The sequence below is a fragment of the Stenella coeruleoalba genome, assembly GCF_951394435.1.
Source record: "Stenella coeruleoalba genome assembly, chromosome: 5".
Lineage (NCBI taxonomy): Eukaryota > Metazoa > Chordata > Mammalia > Artiodactyla > Delphinidae > Stenella > Stenella coeruleoalba.
The window spans coordinates 110,240,179-110,259,405 of record NC_137150.1 but is presented as its reverse complement, the minus strand read 5'-3'; the positions used below and the strand labels follow the sequence as shown (position 1 = coordinate 110,259,405).

The 19,227-nt window shown below is 35.3% G+C and overlaps 1 protein-coding gene across 1 annotated transcript in view; it reads right to left on the bottom strand.

Moving 5' to 3' along the window:
- Positions 1–19,227, bottom strand: part of LOC307186397 (uncharacterized protein) — a gene marked incomplete at its 5' end in the record, with an annotated part of 311,829 nt that overhangs the window by 231,663 nt on the left and 60,939 nt on the right. The window lies entirely within an intron of this gene.

Below are 19,227 nucleotides of genomic sequence, written 5' to 3'. Positions count from 1 at the left end.
CAGAGAGCATTCTAGATTATACATTTTTTAGGCAAGAAAATAAATATTTTCCCAACCACTCTAGAATTGAATATTCTCATAAATTTACCTGTACGCTAAGCTTTAGTTTTGCTTACATCTTCTTGAGCCTCACACTTTCTGTAAATAGATTGTGACTTACTCTGGTTACTACAGAATTAGAATCAAAGGTGGGTGTTAATAATTTGTTAAGGCAAATATCTGCTCAATAATAGAGAATTTTAAAAATAGATAAAATAAAAATACAATGGTCCCTAATTGATATAGATACACAAATGCCTTAAAAGAAGGGAGTTGTCTGCTGTTTGAAATATTTAGAAGAAGGAACAAATCTATCACCAATACTGTAGAGAAGATTCCTGAGTCAAATGCAAAGTTAGACTTAGGGTCCTCTGAGATTCCATAATCCTAAACCAACTCACAGTAGATCTATCACAAGAGGTGGGAACAATTTTCAAGAAAAGAAGTCATAATTCTTAGTATATTTTCTATTTGATGTTTGGAAATTAATTTATTGTATTATTGTTTTAAGGCAATAGCTATGGACTCTGGAGTACTATAGACTTGGCTCTGAATGCCAGCTTTGACATTTATTAGTATGTAGAATCAGGCAGTTTACTTAACCTCTTGGAAGTGCTTTTTTTATTTTTTTTAATTTTTTCTTTTTGCGGTACGCGGGCCTCTCACTCCTGTGGCCTCTTCCGTTGCGGAGCACAGGCTCCGGACACGCAGGCCCAGCAGCCATGGATCACGGGCCCAGCCACTCCGCGGCATATGGGATCCTCCCGAAGACATGAATTTGAATTTTGTATTCTCATTGCCTGGAGTTTACCCTTTTGGCAGAGAATACTACATATCTGCTATTTGGAAACATTAATTTTTCCTCTTCTTTTCAACACTGATCAATACAATCAATAGAAATTATAAATATAATAAGTTTTTATTGCTCACTGTCTTTTTTTTAATATCTTTATTGGAGTATAATTGTACTCACTGTCTTAATAAATAAAAAATAACTGATGTCTGATGGTAATTTATAAATTAAGATTAAGTTGATTTCCTCAACAAATAACTCGTGATGTATTTAAAATTAGTATTTTAAAAGGACACAATCCCCAGCTTAAACCAATTATTCATTAAGTCGTGTTTTGTTTTTTTGTTGGGTTTCCTGGTTTCTTAATTTTCCATTTAGTGTTTAGGATCTCAGTGCTGATTTTTCTCCTTGCATTTCTTTACAACCTTCATTTTGGGTAGCCAACATTTATTTCTATACTCAACACCAAACAGGTTCCTTCCAATGAACACTTCTACTACCCTTCCACTGTCCCCCAATTTCCTTCAGATTCTCCATCAAAGGTAATGATCTCTAAATTTATAGCTACTGAAAAAGGTAACTGCCAAACAAGAAAAACACAGTGCTAGATTCATTTTGAAGTGTTTTCAGAGGATGTCAAGATAAAGGAGTTGGATGACATAAGCAAACGAAATATTAACAGATCAAGAAGTCATAATTGAATCACAGGAATGAATATATTGATCTGATAAAAAATGGTTTAATCATTTTATAAATGAATCGGTTTTATGGACAACTTTGGCACAATTGCATTTTTATAACTTTTAAAAACATCCTCAGTGATATGGCTGTTTAAAAGTTTTATTTCTATTGATTTATATGTTTTATAATAGCAGCTATGTATAGTGCCCTCACTCCATGCTGAGAATTGTATTAGCATTAAAAGGTTATTTTACTCAATCCTTATACTAACCCTATGTAATAGGTATTATTAATCTCATTTTACCAATTAAAAAAAGCACTTCCGAGCTTCCCTGGTGGCGCAGTGGTTGGGAGTCCGCCTGCCGATGTGGGGGACGCGGGTTCGTGCCCCGGTCCGGGGGGATCCCACATGCCGCAGAGCGGCTGGGCGCGTGAGCCATGGCCGCTGAGCCTGCGCGTCCGGAGCCTGTGCTCAGCAACGGGAGAGGCCACGGCCGGTGAGAGGCCTGCATACCGCAAAAAAAAAAAAAAAAAAAAAAAATTCATGTCTTCTTTATATTCTCCAAAATTCATTTCCCTCAGAGTTTAAGTCACCAAACATTATTAAAGAAGAAACAATTTGCTCTCTTTGATCCCCTAGGTTGCTAAGTTGCTTCAGTAATCCATTGACAATAGTCATCGTCTAACATAGCTCTTTTGTTCTTCTACTGTATTCTCTCTCCATTGGTACCTGAAGATTCAAAAACCAAAATAAAAATAACAGCAATAGTTCCAGCCTTTCCCTATCCCCTTCCCACTAAAAATACTTCTGGCTCTGCCTGCTAAGTTTCTGCCTTTTCCCCAAACAATGAGGAGCATTCTGGAATTTGAAGCAGATGTTTGCATTATTGTGATGCATTATTATGGGAAAGACTGCGGAAGAAGTTACACTAGAGACTAGAAGTTTGGGTAAGGCATTTTTTAGTAGATTTAGATGTTAGAGTTTGATACTGGGTTTGTTGTAGGTGAAGAGAAGAGTAATATTACAATGAACCTTATATCTTCTTGTGGAGTTTGAAACATGTAATCAACTTAATTCATTTGCACATTTCTTTTTAGTGGCCAGTCTTTGTTTTTTCTTGACCAACACAAGGCTAAGACTGGATGCTTGAATCATGGCTATATTATCTACACAATGAATTTTTTTAACCAGTTTATTGAATCCTTAGAATTGCAAATGAAGAAAACCATAAACAATGCAAACGATGAAGCATATTGGGTATTGTTTTCAGTAAAGCTTGCCCAGCGCAGAATTCACCACCATTTACCTGGTAGTAGTACCCATCTGTGTGGTAATGCTGTTATAATGGTGCTTGGAAATTAAGTATAACGTACAGGCTGATCACATGAGGTCTATTTAGATCTATCTCGGGGGCTAGGTTTTGAATCAGGGTTAGTAGGCATTTGTGTTGAAGGCAAAACTGAAAAGTCATAATGAAAAGAATTTACGTTAAGTATAAGAAGGCCAAATTGCATCTGCAAGTTCAATTGAGCCCCAAGGTGCTGCACATAATTTGCTTTGCCTACTGACTCCAGTCACGTCAGTGTCCACAATAAATCATAAGGTTGTAATCCATGAAGTTCTGCCTGGCCTACTGGTTGGTATATCTGCCTGGAAGGAAAACCCAAGAACGGAGGAATGGAGAAATCTCTCTTCCGAGGCCTTGTAAAGTAGCCTGGGATGACAGTGATTGTGGCAGCCCAAACTTTCTATCACCTAAAAGGGTAGTGAGAGTAGAAGCATCATGAGGATTATATTCCAAGCTTTCACTTTATCATCTCCTTTAACCCGTGTAACAACTAAATGCAATATGAACTATGTTTTATGTTTTATAGATAAAGAAACTAGGACTCTCAGAGTTATATGCTCCAAATCACTCAGCTAGTTTAAGGCCAGAATTTGAACCAAATATAACAAGTGCTTTTTATTCATATTACCCCACATCCTTTCAGATTTCTTCCCCTTCTTTCATTGTTTTTCCATCTATAAGAATATGCCTTCCGGGACTTCCTTGGTGGTCCAGTGGTAAAGAATCTGCTTTTCAATGCAGAGCACATGGGTTCAATCCCTGGTCAGGGAACTAAGATCCCACATGCCGGGGCAACTAAGCTGCACGCCACAACTACTGAGCTCACACGCCTCAACGAGAGAGCCCGTGTGCCGCAAACTACAGAGTCCGTGTGCCCTGAAGCCTGAGTGCCACAGAGAGAGAAAACCCGCACGCCACAACTAGAGAGATGCCTGCATGCTGCAACGAAAGATCCCACATGCCTCAACGAAAATCCTGTGTGCCGCAATGAAAACCCAAAGTAGCCAAATAAATAAATAAATAAATAAAAAGAATATGCCTTCCTAGACTTTATACTCTTTTTTGTTTTTCTATCAAAATTATTGTAAAAAAAAAAAGGGCAGCAATATTATTATTTAAATAATATGCCTCAGAATAATTCACTGAAAAAAGTCTGAAACCTTGGTTGATATAAAACAAATTATTCTATAAGGCTTTTGTCCTAAATTTAAATAGTCAAATAACTTAAAAATTAATATTTTTCGCCAAGATTGCAATGCCATTAATGAAGATCCTAAATAGATGCAAGTTTTCTAAGTGGCTTCGAAGCCATTAAGGAAATATTAAAATATCTTTAATAGGTATCAGTGTTATGTATATCTTACTGCATTATAATATCTGGAACAATGTTCAGTTTATTTATGGTGCATGTTTATGTTACTCTCAGCCAATCCCCTGCTTGTGACATAAATTAATTTAATAGAATAGAATTTATTATTTATTTAATAGAATTGTCTTTATTCAAAGCTATAGGGTCACTGGGTTTCTCCACTGCTTTTCTGTACTAAAATATTATCTTTTACAGTCCTAGAGATTATGGTACACAGTGAGAAGAGAGATATTCTTTCTACCAGGGTTGTAAAGTTTCCAAATATAAATTGAAGTAGAATCTGCATAAATATTTAAATGTTCCTTGGCCTGTTATTATCATTGTGTTCATAGTATGAGACTCATCTATGAAAGGAAGGCTGAATTTAAATTCTCTAACAAGATAATTACCCATTGCATCTAATTTTGAGGGTAAATTATTAAAGAAACTGTGTCTGCACGAATATTCGAACTGTGAAAAGTTACATGGTCATGATTCTGAAATAATCCTGGTGGGTGAATGTGGATATACCAGGATTCTCTGGTGATGTTTTTAAGAGATTCTGAATGGGTCTGAACTCAGGCTTTTAAAGAATTTCGAATCTGTATCTACTCCTGGTGCTGCCTGCCAGCTCCAGTTTCTTTACTTTAAAGAGCTAATCTCCTTTTAAGGGAGGGCATTAGCTCACCAAAAAGGAAATGGTGTGCTTGTAATGACAAATGACATGACTCTTCTCTTCTATTTGATAGAAGGGCACTTGTTCTGTCTAAATCGTATATTCTTTTGTAAACAGACTCTCCAGCCCTCTAGCTAGAGAAATCAATGCCCTGTGCAGACAGTGCCAGACCTTTATTCAGAAATGCATGCACTTGATTCATATTAAAGTTCTGATATTTAACCTTCTGTCTAAACCTTAAATCAGGACCCTAGGGCAACGTCAAATATCTTCATCTTTTTAAATTTAAAAATTTGTTTCAAACTATAGAAGAGAAATTAAAATCTCAGAATGATTTGAGTCTGTGAGCATAAAAATAGCCCTCTAGCATAGGATGCATTTATAACGAGAGTCATAATCTAAGGATCAGTCTCTCAAAATGAGAATGAGAATCAAAAAGAATTAGAGGAAAAAAGTTGTGTCTGTGGAAAGACATATATAAAGCCCTATGAATATAAAAACCAAGCCAAGCCAATTAAAATTCAAGCGTATTTAAATACAACTCTATACCCTGTTCTCCAACATACATACAAATATACACATAAAAAATATAATGTAACCGAAAATTATGCTATTTAGAATTTTTTTAAAAGTAATTACAGGACTTAACTCATATAGCAGCTAGGGAAATTATCACAGGTTGTAGCTACTGCCGCCATAAGAATTGGTTTCAATTCAGCCTTTAATGAGATCAGCTATTTCTATTCATTTTCATGGGTACCTACTTCTATAATGACAAGGATTAATTTGAAGTTCCTAGAAATGCATCACCTAGCTCACGTTGGAGGGTAGCTAGTCTGTGGGCCATAAATATAAATTCTTCAAGTAGTGGGTTGACCATTTCATTAAAACTGATGATGTTTTAGTATTTCATATGCAGAGCCATGCAAAGGTGGTATAAAGCAAGGTTTTAATATAGAAGGTATTTAAGGAGGAAAAGCTGTCACGGAAAGGTGATTGTTAGTTACTCACAGATGCACGAGTCGGGGTAGGGGGATACTTCCTTTGTCAAGCAAGTGCAAAATAATCTCTGAATTTCAGGTGTCTCTTATGGCTAAAACGGGCCTGCAAAACATATCACCACATTCAACATAGCCAATACAAAGGCAGGGGAAGGCTTCTGTGGCATGGCTACCCTTCAAATGTCAATGGTATTAATTTACTTCACTTTTCTTTAAGTAAAGATAATAATGATTGGAGGGTAATATTTGAGGTTTGGGAGAAGATAGTGCACACAGTATGATTACTCAGCCTCCTGTAGTTTAGCCCCTGTTTGTAAGTCAGTATTTCCCAGTATTCTTCTCTAACACTGTAACCAATGCCATTCAGAGAGACAGTGCTGGCAATGGCAGGCTACTGTCATGCTCAGCGTGAGGGAAGCTGCAAAACCGGCATCAGGTCCATAAAGCACAAGTTCATTAAATTCCCTGAGAAGCCCACAATGACTCAGACACTTTGTGTTATGTAAGTTATGCACATGTAATAACCAAGCAAGCAATTTAGCCTCCGTTTGATCAATTCACTGAGGAGAGAAAAATAAAAGAGAGCCATTGTGGTTTCATATGAAATCAGGGGCAATCACTGTCCTGGACTTCTCAATAAGAGTGTTATAGACATGTTTTCCAGATTCTATTCTTCCAGAAAAAGAAGAGTTGACTAGTATTTTTGAGAGTTAAACATTAAAAAACATTTAAAATATCAAGAATTATTTGTAAAATAGTAATAATCCACCTACTTTTAAGTGGAAATTTTATAGAAAATGATAAAACGTTTATTTCTTTCAAAATTCTTTCCAGAAGCTGTTCTGAATCTTAACATAGTGTTCATCATCTTGCAAGTGAATAATAACATATAATGATTCTTAGCCCTGCTGCAGAAATCCCACTTTGGGACCAGTATCCTCTGTGACATCTATAAACCAATGACAAGACAAGATCACCAATAATGATGTCCTGGACACCAATCAGCCACAATGTAGTGAGCCCGTCTGGGGTATTGTCCTCCCCTGCACCAGACAGGTGAAGAAGGGAGCTCATAAGTGATGTATGAACCCTTCTGTTGTACCTAACAGAGGAAGAGTGTTTATCTTCCTAAATATCTGTTAGACTCCTGTCACTTAGATATATAATACTCCAAGAAGACGAAAGGAAGAGGAAAAAAGGAAGTTAAAAAAATGTATCTTTCGAGTCATTGTGCTAAGGAGTGTCAGGTCAGGGGTTACTGCCAAGTCTGAATAGCTCTTCAGTGAATATGTTTATGTAAAATGAAAACCACAAATTAATTCAGAGAGAAGAAACAAATGAAAAAAATTCCAGGTTCATTATTTCCATAATACAGCCCAAACCACTGGTTAACTTCTTTCACTCTCAAGTTTTGACTCGTTGGTTTTGTTACTATCCTGCTAATCCAAGGCACAACTGATAGACTATCATATGGAAAGGAAGAGCATTCATTTTTTTCTCAGCTTTATTGAGGTATAATATCATCTTCTCTTAAATATCTAAACTAGTATGGATCTTAACCTCTAAAAGAAAACACTGATTCCTTATCACTCTGATCCTTAGTTCCATCCATAAAATTGGATGAATAATTCAGCGGGTGGCTGCATAGATTAAGTGAAGTAACATATGTAAAGTGGCTAGGGCTTTGCAAGCACTCAATAAGTATTAAATATTATTTTTATTCCTATAGGTGTGCAATATTTCAGTTGATTTTCAGTAAACATCAACTTTTCCTTAATTCAGACTATGAGCAAGTGTTAGTTACAGTTTGAAAAAAGTGAAACAGAAGATTAAAAGAAACTGAAGATCTGGATAACTATTATTCACTATAATTGAATTTCCATTTGTGATTAAACTTCAGCTTCTTCATAACTGAAAAGATACTAGAATAGTAGGTCATAACATTTGTTGTGAATATTTCCACATGTAAAAAGACTGATTATTTCTGACTGCAAGGCCCCAGAGTACTTACACTGCACTTCACAATTAAGATCCCAATATCAGTTCCCAATTTCATACGTGAAAACAGCAGAAGAAGACTGGACAATTTGAAATTCAGTGTGTGAACTGCATTTTTGTTTTCTTACGTAGCTCATTTTCTCATACAGTTAATCATTGATTTAGCAATATATTTGGGCACCTACTATGTGCCGAATATATAATGCTAGTACTAGCAAGAAATATTAGAGTTAATAAGACAAGATAGAGCTTACAACTGACACACACACTAAACACACACCTTTGCAATCAATTGAAAAACAAATATTGAACAAGAAAATCAACCACAGGTCCTAGAGTTGAGTGGGGTTTTGACAAGTAGAGCTAAAGGAGAAGAGAATTATGGGCAGAAAGAATAGCACAAACGAACGTCCGGATAATGGAAACACAAGATCTGATTTATCCTTTCTTTGTCTGCCAAAATCCCACTCTTTCTCCAAAGTGAAATACAATATTTAAACTGACTGCTTATCCCTTCCCCTATCTTCTTAATTGTTCTTCTTCCATAACATCTTTCATTTTGCTTTAGTAAGTTACACTCTCAAGATCAGGAACATCTGGAATCAAGAATATTTAATTCTCTAGGATCTTATATGGTACCTGGAACATTAGTCACTAAAAAAATGTTCATTCTAGAATATAGAAAATGAGGGAAAATGAGAAGCTGTGATATGTGATTTATAATAAGAAATATATATTTGGTCTTCATCCCCATTTTTGGCTCCTAAAATCCTTGGAATTTCCTAAGTGAGGAGAGTGGAAAAGGTATCTTTTTTTATGTTAATGAGGTGACTTTTGGGCCCCACCTAGGGATGGGGGTAGGTTGACAGGAGAACCAACCATGTAACTTGAGGCTTGGGATTTTCAGTCCCACACACCCCTCCCCACCCCGCCTACCCCTCACCCCTCCGGACCTCTGGGAACAGGAGAAGGCTGGAGACTGAGTTCAAGCACCAATGGCCAGTGATATAATCAATTATCCCTATGTAATGAAGCCTCCATAAAAAACTGAAAGGAGGGTCAGAGAGCGTCTGGGTTGGTGCACACACGGAGATCAGGGAGAGTGGCACCGTCAGAGAGTATGGAGGCTCCATGCCCTTTCCCCATACCCTGTCCTACACATCTCTTTCACCTGGCTGTTCCTGTGTTATATCTTTTTTAGAATTAACTGGTAATCTAGTAATTAAAATGTTTCTCTGAGTTCGGTGACTGCTCTAGCAAATTAATAGAACCCAAGAAGGAGGTCATGAGAACCTCTAATCAATATAGTCAGAAGCACCTGGGCTTTCGACTGGCATCTGAAGTGGGGAGAGAAGGGGTAGAGTCTTGAGGGACTGAACCCTCACTCTGTGGGATCTGATGCTATCTGGGTAGAGAGTATCAGAATTGAGTTGAATTGTAGGACACCCAGCCAGTGTCTGGAGAATACTTGGTGCTGTGCGGGAACCACATCCCCCCGACCCCACACACACCCATTGGAATTGGTACCAGAATCTATTTAGATCTCTAGAATTTAAGTTTCAGTGACTGGGTAGAAAGAGGTCAGAAGCGTGGAGTCCCTGAATAAGGAGGTAATTTAAGTTATTTGAGAAGAAGAGAATTATGATGATTTTAGTTTTGATGACAATTAAAGAGCCAAGTGAAGGTTCCAGCCAATTTTTGCATATACAGGACTAGAATTAAAAAGGTAGCCAGGACTGTAGAAAAATATTTGAGAGTTGTCCACATAGTGGTAACTGTATATAAAAAAAAGATGAGGAGTGTGCTAACAAAGAAAGCCTGAAGGACAACTATTTGGGGGACAGAAAGAACATGAGAATACAGAAAATTGAGAAAAATTAGAAAGAGAGCTAGGAGAGCTTATTGTCAGAGGATTCCATGGAGAACAAAACAGTCAAAAAGAAAGGAGAAAGATCAAGAAAAACTGAGAAAGAGTTATTAGAGTTGTGATTTCTGTGTTCACTGGATACCAGCAAAAATTATTTGGAGACAGAATGGAAGTCATTTTATCAGAAGGCATTTTTCTTCTCATGCTGGGTATACTTACATCTAAAACATGATATTGCAGAACAGAGTCTATAAAAAGTAATATGATATATCAATAGCTTTATGAGGAATGAAAAGAAAGTGTTTATTCAAAGCAATTTCAATATATTACTGTGATTTGCACATAGTGACATCATTTTAGGAGTGCATCAGATGAAGTTTTTGTACTTAGGACTTTATAATACAGTATTTTTTTAAAGCCTACCATTATTAACATTTCTGAGAGTTAGAAAAATTTACACCAACTATCACAATTAAACTACAGTAAAAAATCAGTCCTGATGCAGAAATAAGAAGCCCGAATGCTATTTTGGAATCAGTAGTTAACTATTTTTATGAGGGAAAGTGGATGTACTTATACAATACAGTAGGAGGAGAATCAGACTACCTAGAGGTAGTTTAGCCTGCAGGTAGCCTGAATGTTTTGCATTTTAGAAATTGTGTATAGGTTGTGAGGACAGGAGTGTAAAAAGTGAGGAAATGAAAATAGATGACCAGCTACCCAGAGAATCTGCCTGATTCAGTTTGTAATTAGATGTTTAGATTATCACTCTTAATCTTTAAATTATTTCAATTCTGTTGAGAGTGGAAGTGAAATTACAAATTGTAGAATCTTGTTAGCTGAGCTAGTTTAAGACACAATAAATTCATACTGAGGGTGAACCTTCTTTCTATATCATATAAATATGCAAAGAAAACATTTCCCATAGTAATATGAAAGTTAGTATATTTTCATGGTGGAATTAATTTAGTAATCCAGATTCATGTCTTATGAAACCATATGGAAGTCAGTGTATTATCCTTTTCCCCTTTGGAGTAGGTATTCATTCAATCATCCACTCATTTACCCATTCAAATAATAATTGAATGCTTACTATACATCAGGCACTGTGGTAGGCACTGGTCATCCAATCATGAATAAGATCCATCCCTTTCTCTCAAGAGCCAAAAACCTAGAAGTGCTTTCTAGATGCTTCAAAATTTGTTAAAGAAAATTAATAGAGCAACTTTTAAAATCCAATATATATGCCATACAACTACCACTTAAATATCTCACTATATTAACCAACATTCTTTATTTGCCCTATATCATAGCCAATGTCCATAGCATACTGAATGCTCAAAAACAGGATCTCTCTTATACTCTCTAATACTTTTCCTTCCACTAGTAGAAGGTTTTCATGTTTTTGTTTTTGTTTTCATCAAGCCTACAGTTTGGATTTGCTCCCAAACATGTTTATATAAGTTATGCTCATGATCGTAATTATGCAATTCAATTAAATATTGCTTAAGCTGATTAAATACAGTTGTGAAAGTGTTTCTTTGATGCTGTTTCTAAGTTGAATGCTTTGTTAAGACTCAATAAAAATAGGTTACCAACAGGGCTGAATTAGTTTAGGAGACACAACTTTAAACAATTAAAGGGAAAACACCTTAAACGTCTTAAAGGCTTCTCTACCTAGGTTAGATTACTTTGCAATGGTCTTTAAGTTCTTGGTCCACTTAAAAAAGAAAACAAAACTGACTTTCATACAAGATCTATTATGTGTACGATTTATGTGGAAAGATGAACTGTAATCATTGGGCCCATCCTTTAGGAAAAAAAAAGCAAAAAATAACTTTGGTCTTACATTTAAAAAATAGTTAATGAACATTATTTGTAGGTTTTAGGCTAATAGAAAACCTTTAATGCAATGCGTATAACATTATTTTGTGATTCCTCACTGTAACCAACTTTTTCAATTAATTGATCTACTACCAACCTTACCTGCATGTGATAGAAGGCTTTTTGCTGTGCTAGCTACAGACTACAATTCCAAAGACACATGGATATGGCATAATAGTGTTGCATACTAATGGCTTATGCATAGATAGATATCATTTTGTTATTCTGAAACAGAGAAGATGTCTTCTGTTTCTCAATTTTAAAAAGGAATACGTTATTTAAAGGAACAGTTTTTATTGGGAAATACAAGAAGTTAGAACTTCATAGCCCTAAGGTGCTATTCTATGCTTTCTTCTTAGAGGCACAACAGTTCTCCCAGCTGATGGATAAAAAGTCCACAAAAGGGAGCCATGAGTTGGGTAGCATGTTCCTGGAAAGGAACGAGATATGACAGTTTGAAAATTGAGTTTTCTATCAAAAATGTTGAGTTATTTAATTCTCAGTGATTCAGTGTACTGATAAATATTATTTTTACTTGGAATGCATATCCTTGAATGTTATGTTGTAAAAATGTCCAGAAAATGGGATCTGAACAAAGCCATTTTTCTTCCATTACATACTAACAGAACAAAGAAAAACAAATGTGTTTACATACCCTATGCTTTATTAAACTACAAGGACTTCAGTTGTTGCCTGTGGGATTTTTATGAGAAACTTTTCTTACTTTGCTCACTCACGTGCAGGCTATTTAATGGTCTTGCTTAGCTCACACTCATTAGCAGACTTAATGATTTAGTGGATTACAACATAAAAACTAAAATAACAACAGATTAAACTATCCAAAAAAAGAAGAAAATTCCTCAGAAGGTTTTCTCTTGTGAATCTCTCTGGAAAAGCTAGAAGTCCTATTGTATTCAGTCTTTAGTCTAGAAAAGATATGTAATTCAAATTATGACTTCTCTGTACCATTTTTACTTCCTTGTTTTATTCCAGTTGCTGACTTTAATAAAATTGCCATCTTGTTTAGCCATCTCCTCCATTTTACCCTTAAATCCAAATGTTCACCAAGTTTTGTTGCTTCTTCCTTTTTCACCTTCACAATTCTCAAAGCCACCCACCAAGTCAACGACCTCCTTAGCTGACACGTGGATTCACTTTAACTCGTGTTTCCTTTTGCTGTCCACACTGCACAGCACTTCCAGATGAATCTTCCTCAAACATGGTTTGTAACACTTAATTCTCCTGCTTCAGAATAAATAAAGCAATCTATTGACAACATCATTTATCTAAATGTCTCTTCTTGTTATTCCAAGTCTTCTATAATCTGCTCCCACTCAATCTGATATTTAGTCTCTTCTAATCTATTTTTAATTAGCTGGGGGTTTGAATATATAACTCCTTAACCTCAGCATAAATCCCATAGCTTATATCAAGGGTCTATAAACTATAAGCTGTGGACCAAATCTTCTCTATCACCTTGTTTTTATACAATCCATGGGCTAAGTATGATTTCTACATTTTTAAACAGCTGGGAAAAATTAAAAGAATTCTATTTCACGATATGTGAAAATTATATCAAATTCAAATTTCAATGTCTATAAGTAAAGCTGTATTGGAACATAGCCATGCTCATTTGTTTATATATTGTCTATGGCTGACTTCACACTAGAAAGCTGAGTTGAATAATTGCAACAGAAACCACATGGCCTACAAAGTCTAAAATATTTACTATCTGACCCTTTACAGAAATATATATATTTCTCTATATATATTCATTTCCCTTTATTCAAAGCAATATATGCTAGCCATGTTATACTCTACTTCATAAGCAATTTTAAACATGAATCTCTTTTTGCAAACTTAGAAAAACATTTTCATCAAAATGCTACTTGGGGTGTAGTGAAAAATAACAGCAGGAGAAGACGGGAAGGCAAGAGGCAACATAAGCATGGAGAAAGTGGAGAATTTAGTGAAAGAAAAAGGTAAGTAAGGAGGGCAACAGGGAGCAGATTGTACAGACATAGAGGGAGAAAAACAGAATCAGAATTAAATAAAAGTTAGAGCAATATCCCCAGTCAAGCCAACTCCTGCCATGCTGCCCTTTCTCCCTATTAAAAAGAAAAATAATTAGCTCTTACTTAAAAGATTTAGTTAGTTATCAGTTAAGCCTCACAACAAGCTGCAATTAAGGCAATAATGTTATTCCAAGTTACGAGATGAAGGGTGTGAGACCTACAGATGTTGACCAAGTGACAGACCTGTAACTGTAACTTAGATATGATACCAACGCCCATTGTTATAACACCGCACTGCCTTTCGTTATTCTTCAAGAGTTGTTCCTTATTCAGGAGTGTATGTTTAGTTCTTTAGAAAATCATGCATTTTTAAAATTACTATGGAATACTATCAAATCTAAACTCAGCTTGCCTCTTACACTTAATAACTTCTTGTAAAATCCAGGTGTTGATTTTTACCTAAGAGGCTCCTGTGAGAAAGAGTAATCAAGAATTTTGTTGACCCAGGGAAATAAGCTACACTGGTAGGTTTCAAGGCTATTGACCAATGATTAAATATCATCCTAATAGTGAATATTTATTGACCTCTTACTATGTTTCGGTCATACCTTTCTCACAATAATCTTAAAAGTTATGTACAATTAATATCCCTATCTGCATCATCACAGAAAAGTTTTGAGTAAATTGCCCAAAGTTACAGAGCTCAGCAGAAGCTGGGATATGAACTTAAATGGACTAATACTAGAGCCATAAGATTAACAATTATGCCAGGTTGAGAAAATCTTTAAAAGATTTAAATATATGAGACTCATGAAAACCTAAATGTATGAGACTTACATTAGTGGTTTCTATTTTTTTAAAAAAATGAATTACTTTGCTTTGATAAGGCAACAATTTGAATTTATAAGACTACTGAAGTGTTATCTTTGAAGTCAAAGCAGCACAGCATCATGATGAACAAACACTCACATGCGCCTGTGCATGCATACACGCACAATTACAAACACAGTGGTAAGAAGTGCTACTGTGGTCGGGAAGATCCCAAATGGCATTAGGCTTATCAACTTAACAGTAAACAGGAACTCCTCTGTGATGAATAGCATGCTTGGACCATAGTGTGGAGTTGCTTTAAGTTCAAGAAGTGTCTCTCCTTCAGGCAACACTCCAAGCCAGCTTTCCTCATGATCAGATCTTGGGACTGTTAATATAAAATGTTTGCTATCGTTACTGGGCTGTGAATGGTGCATAATGAACAGTCTGCCCCAGGGGGCCACAGTTCATGTAGCCCCCAAACACTGATGAGGCCAGAGATTGAGATGTCTGTTCAATCTTATTACTATTTTTAAGTCGATTTCAAGATAAAAAAGTTCTCTGGAATGAGGCGGAGGAACCTCACTGCTGTTGGCATAACTTTTTTCTGGTACATTGTCTTGGATGTTTCATCATCATAATGCAGTGTATTTCACAGGAACTGTACTATTTTAAAAGATAAATGCTAAAACTATAATGTAATATTTAGATACTCTTTTCCTGGAGGTCAATGTAAGGACACTGAGTAATTATATCATAACATGAGATACTTAATTACAGAGGTGCATATATATTACCTCTACTAGATAAAGCCATTTTTATTACAGCAATTTCTTATTTTTTAGAAACACTTTTTCCCCATTTAGGAAGTCTGACACTGGAATACATCTTAACATCACAAAAGCAGATATAAATGTGTACATTTAGGGAGGTGATGATACCCTACCCCAAATGTTGATTTGACATCTTAAACTAGAGGGTCTCTTAAAAAGGAAAAAATAATGCAATGATTTAATATCGGTATAGTATCAAATTATTTGTTTTTAATTTAAGAAAGCATTTTCAGGGTTTTCCAGGGCTGTTAAAAAGTGAACATATTTGTCCGGATCACATGGAATGCTCACCACCCTCTCCTGACAAAGTAAAGCATTAACAGTGGCAGCAACCATTAACATTCTTGTCTCTCTTACTGCTAAAACCAGCACCCTGCGACATAGTGAGAATTGAAAATTCCTGACCTTCAACTCGGTTGATTGGAAAGCTTTCCTTAGAAGTTGGTTCTCTTATGGCCCCATAATCTATATTTTAAAGCTTATTATCCACTGTTTTAGCCATTGATAAGCTGACAGCTGTAAAACATTCATGAAAACACACTTGCAATCTTGATAAATGCCTCCACTGTGTAATCTATTGCAGCAGCGATATGTATTACAATTATTTCTTAAAGTACCCCAAATTGACAAATTCACCTTGTTTATACACATACATAATGATGTAGTACTAGACCTAGATTTAGAATGATGCCCTTTTCTTTTATTATCAGGGAATTTTGCCTTCCCTACTCCTATAATTATTTAACATGAACAACTTTCTTTTTCCATCCATCAAACAGCAGTGCTCACCAGGAATACAAATAACCAGAAGACAGTTAGCCTTAATAGTCAACAAAATGTTAATCATTATATATACTATGGTACATTTACCAACCTGTAATGTATTGTTTTCCTTTTCTCATATAGTGTGAAGAAATTTGCAGGCTTGCCTAAAAGGTTTCTTACAACGTAACTATCAAAATGATTGTATAAGTAAAAAATAGAAGCAAACTTGTTTTTATTTAAAATTAAAAGTACAAAATTTAAAATATCCTGTGTAGATCCAGTAATAACTGAAATGTTCTCCTTTTACTTGAGTCTTCATTTGATTGAATATATTAAACATACAAATATCAGGACTTTAGATTATAGAAAATGTGTCTGAAAATACTTTCCAAAATATACCCCTGTAGACCTCTAGATGGCAAGCTTTAGTAAATTTTTAAAACTGGGCTGAATTCAGTTTCTTACCAACTCTGTCTAATCCACCTATTGAAATAATTTTCTGTTAATAAGCTACTCAGAGGTATTTGTGCTCTTATGGAACAATGCATGAAAAGAGAAAATTATATTTTTTTCTGAAATTTAATCCTCTTCTTTGGGACAACCCAATCGTATCTACATGGTGTACTAGCATCTTCTAGCAGTGTCGTTTTGGTGTATGGGATGTTCTGGAAAAGTTTTACTTGATAGATGATTTCAAGTGGTTTCTAAAATCAACTATTTATTTATAATTATAAAGATTAGCTACAGCTTTTATTTTAGGAATTTCAGAAACCTTATAGAATGACTTTTTAAAAGTCCTTTGAGAAACGTAAAGTATGAAATATGTGTGCATTTGTCATTAGAATTTCAATCATGCCCTTTACAAAACAAATACTAACAGAACAAATTTCCAAAGCATGAATCTTTTTGTGATACATCATTCATGTCTGTTTAATTCTATAATCACTGCTATTCCTTTAGTCAAGTTAAAAATATTTGTTTTGAATGCCAACTATATTCAAGAGTTGTCACGGGATGAACTGAAAAAAATTAATAAGAGAGTTGATAATTAACATATATGCAAGTGGCGTTGAAAAGGACAAATTTACTTTGCATATAATATTATTAGCAAGAATGCTGAAATATGAACTCCAGTTATAGCTAGGATACATATGTTAAATCTTCAATGAGGACTTGAACTAATATCAATATCACTGGCTATGAGAAAATCCATTACGTAGTGTGCTGGATATTATAGATCCGTTTCTGAAAGGTAGCTCGTCCTCAAACACATAGTAACTATAGAAAGAATACCTAGCATCATGTCATACTGGCTACTGACCACAGCTGGGAATCTGCTCCAATTGGCATAAGCATCTGACAAAAGCTGGGACCAAGTTCTTTTCAAATTCCAGATTCGGGTCACTAGGATGGGTCCCTGATCCAAGATGAACCAAAAAGAGTCTTTCCCTAAAGATTATAAAACTAGAAAAAGGGGAACAAATCTCTCTCTACTAGCCGAAGCTATAATATAGAGAGATAGAGAGATAGAGACAGAGATAGATATATGTAGAGCTAGAGATTGAGATAGAGATAAACATAGAGATAGAGATATCTACAGTTGGTGAGTTAGAGGCAACCACTTTTGCTTCAGATTGGAGGAGCCTAAATGGGAAAGAGTTCTGAGGGATTAACCACTGATTCCAGTTATTCGTGAGGCTGAGATATTTTCTTATCTTCCCAGTCTGTGAGACAGCCTAGAAGCCAGTCATTAAGTTCCCATTTTACTTCAGCTTGTTCAAGTTGTATTTGAACACTTAAAACCAACAAAATCTTAACTAATACATTTTGTTCTTTTGATAAAATAGTATCTTCTGTAGTTGTATTCCGAAGGTAAATCATTTTAGAGCTAAATCAAGCAGCTAGGTTTTTAATTCTTATTTATGTACATACTAACTGAGAGTGTAGACATCTTCTAAAATGTGACAGAACCAAGATATACCTTCTTATAAAATCCAAGTACATTAAATATTATTTATGGACAATAAGTAGAATAGTACATTTAACTTAGAAGACTTCAATACAAAGAAAACTTTGTGACCATAGAAATGTAAGAAGAACCCAAATGAATAAAGATAAGATTTTCTTTCATTCATAATTATAAGTGTAAATGAGTTTTTTGGGGGGATATATACATGTATCATCCAAGAAATGAAAAGATCGAGAATTTTTATAGCTCCTGTAAAATATTTTGATCTAGATTGTGCATGTTAAACTGAAATGAGGTACAGAGGTGAAGCCCTGGCTTGAGCTCATCACAAACCGGTGCCCTTTCACAAAATCCTTACAACTCAGTGTCACATTCTTTTCAGACAACAGACCTCCTTGTTTTCAACACAAAACCTTGAGATTTGCTCTGTAAATGCTTTTTAGATGAGCATGGATTTTCTCCTAATTTTGGATGGTGGAAAATACAGATGATTTCCACTAGGGGCTCCTAAAGTCCTACAACATGGAGAACACCTGCCTGAAGATTAAGTCAATTCACAGAGAGAAGCAGATCAGGTAAAGAGAGATGCAGCAAGGGTATCTCACTTGAGCACATAGATCCAGTCATGCTGAGTCAGTCCAGCCCCGTGACGTTACATTCATGTACACTAATAATTTCTCATTTTTATCAAACCAGCTTGTGTATGGATTCATTAGGAACCAAAGGAGTCTTAAAAATAGCGTCAAACCCCACTTTTTTGACTCATGTATTTCAGTGGAATCTCTTATTCCTCTCCAAAGGGTAGAATCAGAGCTAGAGGATAAGAGAATCTTTAGTTTCATACAGGAAACTTAAAATGTTGATAGCTAGATAGAATGACATACCTAAAAGCAGCCAAAAGATTCATCAGATCACATATCCAGATGTCTGCGCTCAGGAAAATGTTATTTACATATAGTGATTGACAGAATAAGGTTTTCAAAAAGTTTGAGAAGCTAAAAGAAAAAGTGGGTCAAACTTAAAACATGAAATATCAAAGAGATTTATCTTTTTAACAGAAGATTAGTGAGTCCCACCTAACAGATCTTTGCAGGTGAAAAATATAAGAGGTTTTTGATTATTGCAGAGATGTCCAAAGTGGCTAATGTGACTTAACTGAATAATAACATTATAATAATGCCTTTAAGAGGAATATTTTG